Source organism: Taudactylus pleione, unplaced genomic scaffold (assembly GCF_031769625.1).
Source record: "Taudactylus pleione unplaced genomic scaffold, aTauple2 ptg000341l, whole genome shotgun sequence".
Lineage (NCBI taxonomy): Eukaryota > Metazoa > Chordata > Amphibia > Anura > Myobatrachidae > Taudactylus > Taudactylus pleione.
The window spans coordinates 2,166,699-2,177,838 of NW_028284742.1; the positions used below are offsets into that span (position 1 = coordinate 2,166,699).

An 11,140-nucleotide genomic window follows, 5' to 3' on the forward strand; every position below is an offset into this window, starting at 1 on the left:
ATCACCAAGCAGCCACCTATATACGGTATGATTTTTGTAATCTGCAACAACCGTAGCAAGTTTCTTCTTTTTAAATGCAATCTGGTCTCTTCTGTATGTATCGACTTGATTTTGTAGTCTATTCAACCCAGTTGGTCTTATCCTCCCTGAGTTTCGGAAAGCAAATCAATCTCGCTTTTAGTTTTATTTATTTCTGACCCGTCCTCTTCAACAAGGATTATTAGGTCTAGGGAACATTTATTAAGTATTCCACACCAACGGCTGCAAAATAGTGGGTTATTGCGCCCGATGGTGGGAATATTACTCACCCGGAAGCCCCTCGGGATTTGTTTCTTTCGGTGTTATTCTGAAAAAAATTGTCCATGAAGGGTAAGGTCTATCTCACTGTGTCTCAATTTAAGAAGTTGATAGAATAAGTCAGTGGAGGTTTCAGCAGGTAGGGTGTCAAATTCTAATTGATCAAAAAGTACTTTCTCACTCTCCTCATCTGTGAACGAGATCACTCCTTGCTCTGCCTGCGATAGAAGCACTTCTTGGCAAAATGTTCTTGGCAAAAGATAGTGAGATGACTATATATCGTAAGCGGCCGTTAGCTCGAAGTCATCCGATGTTGTACAACCACGCATGCGTCAGTGTAACAGTGTGCATGTACGTACGGCTGATTGCGATAATTTTTTCAGTCGGTCGTCGAACAGCGAACGGGAAGTGACATGTCAAATGTGATTGACAGAACTGTCCGTTTTGGGGCGGTGACAGGGGTGGAGATGGGAAAACGCAGGCGTGTCGAGGCGTTTTTTGGGCGTACATAAATTATCTGATGGGAGCGGCCAATGTGAACGGAAAAAGTGATACGTCACTGTCTGATAAAATTTTCAGTAAGACTGCTCGCTCAGCTTGTGGTCTGGTATAGTCTACAGCAATGACGATGGTCTCGTCGTCCTTCCCTGGGCTCATCGATGGAGTGTTGATTTATCAATTGAGGCCACAGAAACAATCATCTTTTAATTGTTAAACTGCTTGTAAGGTGTTTCGCAAATAAACCTTTTTTAGTAGTTAAAAAACCGAACGCAGGTGAACTACTCGGCTGCTAATGTCGGCCTAATACAATCAATTAGCAAACTTTTTTTTTAATTTTGTTGTATTTTGAAATATTTGTAATTGTTTTTTTTTAGTTAAACAATATTGTACGCATGTTTTATTTTTTTGCTAAGAATTTTTGGCCAAAGAAACCAATCGTCATTTTTTGTTTTTCTAAGTGTTTTGTAAAAATCATATTTTTTTTTAACCCTTGATTTGTTGAAAATTAAAAAATGTTGTTGTATTGTTTGTAATTTTGTTGGCGGGATTACCTTTTAAGAAATTTTGTAAGAAATCAACAATAGAATTGAGCAGATTTTTATTTATTTTTTTTTTTTTTTCAGTAAAAAAATGAAAACCACGTAAATCAACATAAATTGTTTGTTTGGCCACACACATAAAATAAGTGGCATTTCAGACACAAACAAATACAAAATTTAAAAACAATTCACAAGAAAGGAGAGGGAGGGATGGCTGTTGTTGTGCCAGAGGTGGAGGGTCCTGATGTTCCGGCAGGAAGGGAGGCCGGCTCCAACATGTGCTGCCGAACGAGCTGCTCCAGGGCATTAGCAATTTGCACGTTGGCCGCAGAATTTGCCTCCAGGGCGTCCGCCACCCGTAGCAGATTGGCGTCCAGCCTCAGCAGAATCTCTGTCTGTTGATCCGTTTTAATATTGAGATCACTAAGGAGGGCTACTGCCTGTGAGGGGGAAGGCCCTGGACTGTCTTCCACAGGGTCCCCAGCCAGATCTACTGCTTCCTCCCCTGCAGATCCAGAAGAAATTCTGCGGCCAAAGCTCACCTCTGGAGCAGACTCATCCGCCTGTGTCTCTGTGATAAAAAAGAGAAAAGAGTAAAATTATAATCTAGATATTTTCCAAAACCCATTTCAGAGTTGTTAACATTACAACATTTACCTGGGTCAACATGAGGAGCCGCAAAGTCTGGCATGTCGGTATCCATGTTCGACACGCCAAACACCTCCTCATCCTGCACACACCCCTGTGCCAGCTCCTCCAAATCAGTGAGCTCAAGTGACACAGGGGTGGGACCCCCACCTGTCCCCCTTGCATGCCTAGCCCTATCTGCAAGTTTTTGTTTCAGGCGATATTTGAAGTCGCTCCATCTGTTGTTTAAAAAGTTGGCATTATTACTGCAGTATTTTGACCTGTAAACACTTTTTAGTCAACTGTAGTTTGTACGTAACGGTGTTTGACCTCCCAAGTTGAACGTTCCAACTCACTCACCCCATTGACAGCACTGGCTATGTCGTCCCACATTTTCCATCTCTGGCTTGCACCCATATTCCTTGCTGCCTGTGGCAGGGTGTCATTGCACTTTTGGACCAAAACCTCCATCTCCTTCCTTGTGAATTGTGGCTGCCTTTTTTTTTTTTTTTTGTGGGCCTACTAGGCCCAGCAGCCTCTTCCATGGCATCCTCAACACCTTTTTTTAAAAAGAAAATACATTTTTTAATGTAAAATGTTTTCCAAAATATTGTTAATCAATCATTTTCCACAAAAAATACAAATACTTACCTGGCGCCTCTTTGCCAGTACCTTGCTGCTCTGTAGTCATTTTTGACTCAACTACAGCAGACAGATTTGGGATTTCAGTGACGTTTTTATACATGCGTCAGCATTATTCAGCCGCATCATTGATTGTGCGCTCCTATTGTCCGTCCTTAATTTGTGCTGGAAAATAAAGACTATTTATGGCTTGGTGTGACTCCATTCGAGGTGGCATTTTTGGATTGTTGGCAGTTTTGCGGTGTAGTGGTTTGTTGGTACTTGGTGGTTGTTTTGAAGGAGTAGTTGTTATTTGTGATATTTTTAGATTTTTTCATATTTTTTTTGGTTATGTTAGCATTGTTTTTTTTAATTATTTTTGTTAGAATTTTTGAGTAAGTATTTAAAAAATCAACCTAACAAATTAATAGTAAATAGTTTCCAATATTTTTTTTTGTCTTTATTTTTTTACAGTTATTTTGGCAGTGACCCAGTGACGTTTTAGAACTTTGGGATATTTGTCTGTTTTTGGTAAGTGTTTTTTGTTTTATGAATTTAAAAAATTCGATGTGTTGGTCTTAGCATATGTTTCACTAAGTAATGTTTTTTTTTATGTGAAAAATCATGTCTTACCACTAAATGTAGCGTACTATTTAGCAAACTAATGTGTCCTTATTTAACTGTAAAAGTAGCATACTATTTAGCGTACTAATGTGTCCTTATTTAACTGTAAAAATAGCGTACTATTTAGCGTACTAATGTGTCCTTATTTAACTGTAAAAGTAGCGTACTATTTAGTCCTTATTTAACTGCAAAAGTAGCGTACTATTTAGAGTACTAATGTGTGCTCCCTTCTCTATTTTTTCGCAAACTATATTTTTTTTCATTCATAGTTTATTAAATTAATCTAAAAAATATTTTCAACTTTGGAAATGTAGGTTGTTTTGCACATGACACGTCCCAGGCCTGTAAGCATCTTTAGTTTGCTTTGAAAAGATAAGTATATTTTTCTTAACACATTTGTCTAAAAAAATAACTACCTGGCTTACCATTTCTGGTTGATGTTGGTCGTATTATATTGGCCATGGTTCCAGAACCCGACCAACCTCAACTTCATCCCAGGCATAAGCCTCGTAGACGTGCAAGGTCCCAGATATATAGAACACGTGTCACCCTTTTTGGAATGCCAGATGATGAGGTGTTAAGGCGCTACCGTCTTCCGCCACAAATCATCATAGACACTCTCTCATTAATAGAGAGTGATCTTGAACAGCAAATTGACAGTCCTACAGCAATACCACCACTTACGCAATTAATGTCGGTGTTGCATTTTTGTGCCTCAGGATCCTTTCAAACCACCGTGGGAATAGTGGCAGGAATTTCCCAATCCTCCTTTTCAAGGATCCTGAGGGCAGTGATGGATGCACTTTTTAAACACCTCCATCATTTTATTAAAATGCCAATGGATATGGGTTCCCTTAGTGTGGTGAAGGCTAATTTTTACCAAATTGCTGGCTTCCCACACATCATAGGGGTTGTGGATGGTACTCACATACCACTTCAGGCTCCAGCAAGTCTAGAGCCAATATGTAGGAACCGAAAGCACTTTCATTCACTGAATGTAATGGTGGTATGTGATGCCTCCCTCCAGATCCTGTCCCTGAATGCCAAATTCCCAGGCAGTGCACATGATTCCTTCGTCATCCGCCAATCAGGGCTTTGGCACAAATTAAACAACCTCCAAGCTGGTGATGCGTGGCTTCTGGGTAAGATGACACCTTCTGTTGAAAACAATGCAAAGCTTGGTACCCAATGGTCCTGATGTTTTTTTTTATATTTTCACAGGAGACAGTGGTTACCCTTGCATGCCCTGGCTGCTCATTCCTTATTTGTTTCCCACACCAGGGCCACAAAGTCAATATAATTCCGCACTTACAGCCACCAGGCAGGTGGTGGAGCGCTGTATCGGCCTTTTAAAAGGCCGATTCAGATGCCTCCACCGCTCTGGTGGCGACCTCATGTATTTGCCGGATATGGTTTTGAAAATTGTGGTCCTGTGTGGGATATTTCACAACATCGCCATAAGGAGTGGTGTCCCAATGCAGCCAGAGGATGCCTTGCCTGAGGATGGCCCCCCCGAGGTTGGTCAGAGGTCAGTATGTGGGGGGGCCATACGCGATGACATTGTTGCCAGATTTTTTTGGTAATTATTTCCTCAAATTAATTTAATTGACACAATGTAGACATGTAATATTTTAATGTACAATTGTAACTTTTTTTTTGCTTTTGTTTTTGTTTTATTCCATAACATTACCATTAAAAATGATGCATACTACCTGATCCACAAAAATTACTTCATGTGGACACATTGAATCGAACTTCGGGAACAATGATTTCTTCGCCTCATTTGTGGATTCATGTTGGCATGCTACTTCTTCAAACAGTTCTTGATTGTTGTTTTTATTTTGGGCTTTTTGGTGTTGTTTGGATTTTTGTGTGTGTTTTCAATGTGTGAATTGATTGTGACAATTCACTTTGTGTTTATTATTTGTGTGCATTAAATTTATTTTTAACATTAAACAAACATTTCCTTGGTAAATTACAAGCAAGTGTAACCTGGTCCAAAAAAGGCAAACTTGCTTAATGGCTAATCCTGTAATGTGTTAAATTGTAAAGTATTTTACCATGCTTTGTGGCTAAAAACAAACACCAAAGGTATTATGGTGAATCAGTATGTTTTCTAATCTAGGCCTAAGCAGGTTTGGTTTAATTTTTACATTACCCACAAAAAAGAAAAAACTATTTTAGCCATTAATTCTACAAACCTATTGGTATTGTTAGGTGTTTAATGTGCCAGCTTACATACTTACTTGAGCTTTCTACAATCTAATTTACATTACTTAAAAACTCATGCTAAAATAGTCGACTTATGTAAGGTTCAACAATCTAAGATTTACAGACAAGGAATGAGACTTAAATAAATCAAAATATCTTTTATTTTTTTAAACTTTTTTTGGGGAAAAAACAAAAATTAGTAGTGCAGGAGCGCCAACAGATAATCCAAGACCACAAGCATGCCAACTACATGGCCCCTCAAGCTCTGCAAGCCAGCATACATTTGTTCGTTACGCCTCTAGTCCTCTGTGGGTTTAAAAAATGTGCGGATTACTAAAATGACACCTTAATTTCTATGTTACCAAACAACTTAAAAATCAGACTATACAAAAAACGAGAAAAAAAACTTCTACAAAACAAAAGTAATGCCAAACACAAAGATTGTAGAAAAAAAAAGTACAAAAATTAAAAAAAAAAATTTCAACAAAATAGAGGTACAACTATGCAAAAATACTACATTTGTTGGTACCGTAAACAAGAAAGACACAAGTATGAGTGTCATATGTGTAAGGGGAAAACATCCTAGACATTGTTTCACAAAGATATATATCCAAAACATTAGAAATACTTTACAATTTTGAACTGCACAGGCAAAAGGACATCATCACCAAAAATCAAAAAAATTAAAAACCAACCATAGTTTAAAAGGGAAACATACCGGTCATAATGCTGACTGGGCCTGTAGCCCCGAAATCGTCCTCCTCAGAGCTGGGCCAGTGCTGCACGGATGGAGGAGGGGTGATTTGGGAGGAAGTTGAGGGTGAGGAAAAGAGAGGGGGGGTGGAGGGGAGGGTGAAGTTGGAGGGATGGGAATGTGAGGAGAGGGAGGGGCCTCAGGGTCTGCCAGGTCTGGGGTGGAGGGGGAATTTGGGGAAGAGTGGGCAGAGGATGTTTGGGTGGGAGTGGGGGATAGGGGACAAGCCCGAAGTCGGTGGCATCGGAGTCTGCGCTCAGCCCCTAAATGATGTTGATAAATTTAAATGATGACATATTTCATTTTTATTGAAAAAAATGTACACACCAAAAAAAAAACAGGGCTATACGGTAAACATGCACATGCAGGTATGTCCAAAATAAAAAAACAAGGCTATACGGGAAATATGCACATGCAGGTATGTCCAAACTAAAGAAACAGGGCTATACGTTAAACATGCACATGCAGGTATGCTCCAAAATAAAAACACAGGGCTATACGTTAAACATGCACATGCAGGTATGTCCAAAATAAAAAAACAGGGCTATATGGGAAACATGCACACGCAGGTATGTCCAAACTAAAGAAACAGGGCTATACGTTAAACATGCACATGCAGGTATGCTCCAAAATAAAAACACAGGGCTATACGTTAAACATGCACATGCAGGTATGTCCAAAATAAAAAAACAGGGCTATACGGGAAACATGCACACGCAGGTATGTCCAAACTAAAGAAACAGGGCTATACGTTAAACATGCACATGCAGGTATGCTCCAAAATAAAAACACAGGTCTATACGTTAAACATGCACATGCAGGTATGTCCAAAATAAAAAAACAGGGCTATACGGGAAACATGCACACGCAGGTATGTCCAAACTAAAGAAACAGGGCTATATGTTAAATATGCACATGCAGGTATGCTCCAAAATAAAAACACAGGGCTATACGTTAAACATGCACATGCAGGTATGTCCAAAATAAAAAAACAGGGCTATACAGGAAACATGCACACGCAGGTATGCTTACATTTAAAAAAAAAAAAACTTACTTTCACGGATTTGCTCACGCAAAATGGCCAACAGGCGTGGGGATCTGTGGCGCAGATCCGACCACCTGCGTTCCAATTGGCCTATATTTCGGCGATAGCCGAAGGAATGCAGGCGGCGGCGTACCTCCACGTAGGCCAAACGCTTGCAAAGGTTGGTGATGGGGGGCGGATGCTCCGTGATTCTCCGGTCCATCACATCAGTGAGGACCAGGAGCTCAAGCCTATAAAAAGCTGAGGCTCTCATGATGGCAATGATTTTTTTTACCCAAAACAGTTTTAATAAAGGTCCAAGAAAAAATTTGATTGGATAATGTACTTTGGAAATTAACAGAAACCATTCTATTGGTTAATGTATGAGTCATGTGACCTACACCCTCACAAATATAATGTGAGTTATGATAGGCTTGATGCAGTGACATGCGTAAGCTAATTTAAATATTTTAAAATAAGTTACAAAATCGGCCTATAAAAAAAACGCAAATCAATAGTAGCATTCAAACAAACTTTTAATTTTGAAAAACCATCCCCTTGGTCCAACCATACGTATTCTGCGGAAGCAATGACACACACTAACAATAATAAAGTTTATTGACATTGAAAAAAAAAACTGATTGCAAACATGTGAATAACAATTAAGCTAATTAATATAGTGATTGCCATTAATCGATTCAAGTATGTTTGCTGAATGAAATAGCAGGCAATCGAAAACTGCAGAGCCACTTCCGGGATTGACTTGTGCGAGCGTTCTCTGCAACCAAAGAGGAGATGGACGGTCGCTATTTTGAACGTTCGCTAGCTAGAGGAGGGGTTGGGAGAATATGGGGCGGAAGATTAGCTGCGAGCGAACATACGAGTGAGCGCTTGAATTTACATTTTTCCGCTCGTACGGCGGACGAGCGAACTGCCACTTGCGTCCGGGTCTGAATCAGGACCTCAGTACCTTAGATTATATAGTCGAAAATTGATGATGGGTGTCGGCATTAGGGATCAATAACCACCGCTGTTAATCCCCAATATAATACAACAAAGTTCCACACTCACATCTATAAATGCTCAAAATGAGGGGTGCTCCTCAGTGGGTGCCGCAGCAGCCATCACAATACACAATTTATCCAAAATATGGAAAGAGGGCACTCGCCAAAGCAATAATTTTTTTCTTCTTTATTGAGAAAAAATGAACATCCAAATGCCAATAATAGCATAAATCAACGTTTCGGTCCCAGGTGAGCCTTCGTTGGGATGGCCAACAATGTAAATCACACAGCAGATACAGCAAAGGCATCCAGGTACATACAGCAATGTGGTCTCCCAGGCCCCAATATAATTACCACTAAACCGGAAGTGACATTGTAAGTGTTAGAGATATGCATAGTACAAGCTAAAACATACTTATCTGAGCTCCCAGACACTAAATAAACACATGAAGACATTCACAGACATCACAAGAATCAATTCCACCAGCAGTGTAACAATGGGCAAAAACAACAAAGCTCTGCAACGCCACGCACTCGAAGTGCCAGCCGCGGAATGGAAGTGGCTTGTGTTCCACACTGGAATGCACCAGCAGGGAGCGCAGGCACCTCAGGATCCCCAGGGAAATAAGAAACAGGCATAGAAGTTTCTTGGCATCTAGGGGGAAATTTACAAAGATGGGAGTTCTATTAAGAAGTGATGTTGCCGGCGGAGTCGATAGGAAAATGTCAGGCCGCTCGGTGAGAGCCGAGACCCGCAGCCGGGCCAAAGATGACATCAAGAAAGTAATGGCGGCCATCGAGAAGGTCCGCAGATGGGAGAAGAAATGGGTGACGGTTGGAAACACGTCCTTGCGGATATTTAAGTGGGTTCCTGTTATCGATGGAAGAGATAAGGAGAAAGTGAAAGGAAACGCACGTATGGGCCAAACCTCATCCTCTGCTAACTCCTCTCTCCTGCTGGAATTTCAGGATGAGACCAGTAACCAAAGCTCCCTGTCTGACGTATACCAACCAAAGGTGGAAAGTAGCACCTCCAGCCCCAGCCCCCCACATAGTAAGCCCCCAGTCCAGTGCACGCAGCTGACTCTCAGCCCCCAATGCTGGGACAGGAGAGCCTGGATGAGTCTTCTGTGCCTGCTGCGGAGGTCGCTGATGAACCCTCCACTCTGACAAATGAGGAGCCTGCTCTTACTCAGGCAGGAGATCTGGATGAGTCCGGAGCACCGCCATTAAAGAGGGTGTGCCAAGAGATGCCTTCACTTCCCCCTACTGCTTTAAATAGTTAGTGCCCAACTTGGATTTGCACTTAATCTTCTTGCTGTGACAGCCTGTGAAAGCCTTAGTTGACAATGTTTGCACTTGAGGCTGGAAGATGTGCAATTACTGACCATGTACCTTTCAAAGGGAGAGAATGATTACCTGCCTCATAGAGGCACTGTCCAAACTGCTAAGTCATTGAGTAATGTTTTGCTTTATTATCAACATTATTCAAAGGTACAACACAGTACTAATGCTTTTGTCAATTCCAGAAAAGGCCTATAGACTATTGTGCCATATATTCTATTTCTTGTAAGTTTGTCATTTTAATATGTGCAATTTGATAGGTTGCCTCTTCTTCTAGGAAGATTTGCAAAGCATGCTCTCCTACTGTTCATCGTTTAAAATCTTCCGGTTTTGCTTTTGTCAGACACTGATAAATCTGGATTTATAACATTGTCCTTTCTCATAACGGGCACACACAGATTATAATAATTATATTAATCTGTGTGTGCCCGTTATGAGAATACTTTTTCTTGTTTTTTGCCTAGATTATGATATATTTATTCTTTGGTGCACCTCCCCACAATATAGAATTATATTCAAGATTATGAAATAAATTAGGGGAATAGATTTATAGTAGTAAAAGTTTCTGGGCAGATATTTTTTGTACCCAGTTTAACATTGTCCTTTTTGCCAAATATGAAAGGCCTCTACACCACCTGGCCACGGAGAGCCATGTCCTTCCTTTCACATATGACAGGCCTCTCAACCACCTGGCCACGGCGGTCTAAGCTCTTCCTGCCACATATGATAGGCTTCTCCACCACCTGGCCAAGGAAGTCGATGTCTTTACTGCCACATATGACAGGCCTCTCCATTCCTAGCCAGGGAGGTCCATGTCCTTACTGCCACATATGACAGGTCACTTCACCACCTGGCCACGGAGGTCCATGTTATCCCTGCCACCTACAACAGGTCTCTTCACCACCTAGCCCGGGATGTTTATGTCCTTCCTTCCATCTATGACAGGCTTTCCAACACCATTTGGCCAGGGAAGTTCATGTTCTAAAACCTACAATAGGTCTCTTCAGCACCCAGTCAGGGACACACATGTCCTTCCTGCCACCTAGAACAGACTTTACCACCACTTGGCCAAGCACGTTCATGTCCACCGTGCCACCTATGACAGGCCTCTCCATCACCTGAACAGACAAATCTCAGGTGCACAACTCCAAATTATTAATAATATATATAAATGCAATAAAATTTTGCAATCAATAGAGGTTTTTAGCATAATCATGGCCAAGGTTATGGGCCTACCCACCATATCCAGGTAACCTCTTTCGGGTAGGTCCCTAACATACTAGGGTTCAAATCCAAAGCGCAGGACCCCCCAAAACTGGCCCAGCCAAGCTGCCCCAGGGCACCACCATAGTAAGAAAAGTGCAGTGTAAAAGAGATAGTTAGAAGCAGCTGCAGCTGCATATAAGGAATGAAATTAAAAAAGTGAAGTACATATATATTAAACACACAGTGAAGGGTTAAAATGTGTTATATAGGAAAATGTGTTATAATGCGGTGCCCTGAGACAGATCAACCAATGCAATTCAGGAGGACCCTCGCCCCAAAAATAAACCTAAGTTGCACTATGGGGGGTCCTGCGCTCTGGATTTGAACC

At 41.1% G+C, this 11,140-nt stretch overlaps 1 pseudogene; it reads left to right on the forward strand.

Moving 5' to 3' along the window:
• Positions 1–8,925: 8,925 nt before the first annotated feature.
• On the forward strand, positions 8,926–9,488 carry LOC148508843 (B-cell CLL/lymphoma 7 protein family member B pseudogene; annotated as a pseudogene).
• Positions 9,489–11,140: the final 1,652 nt, after the last annotated feature.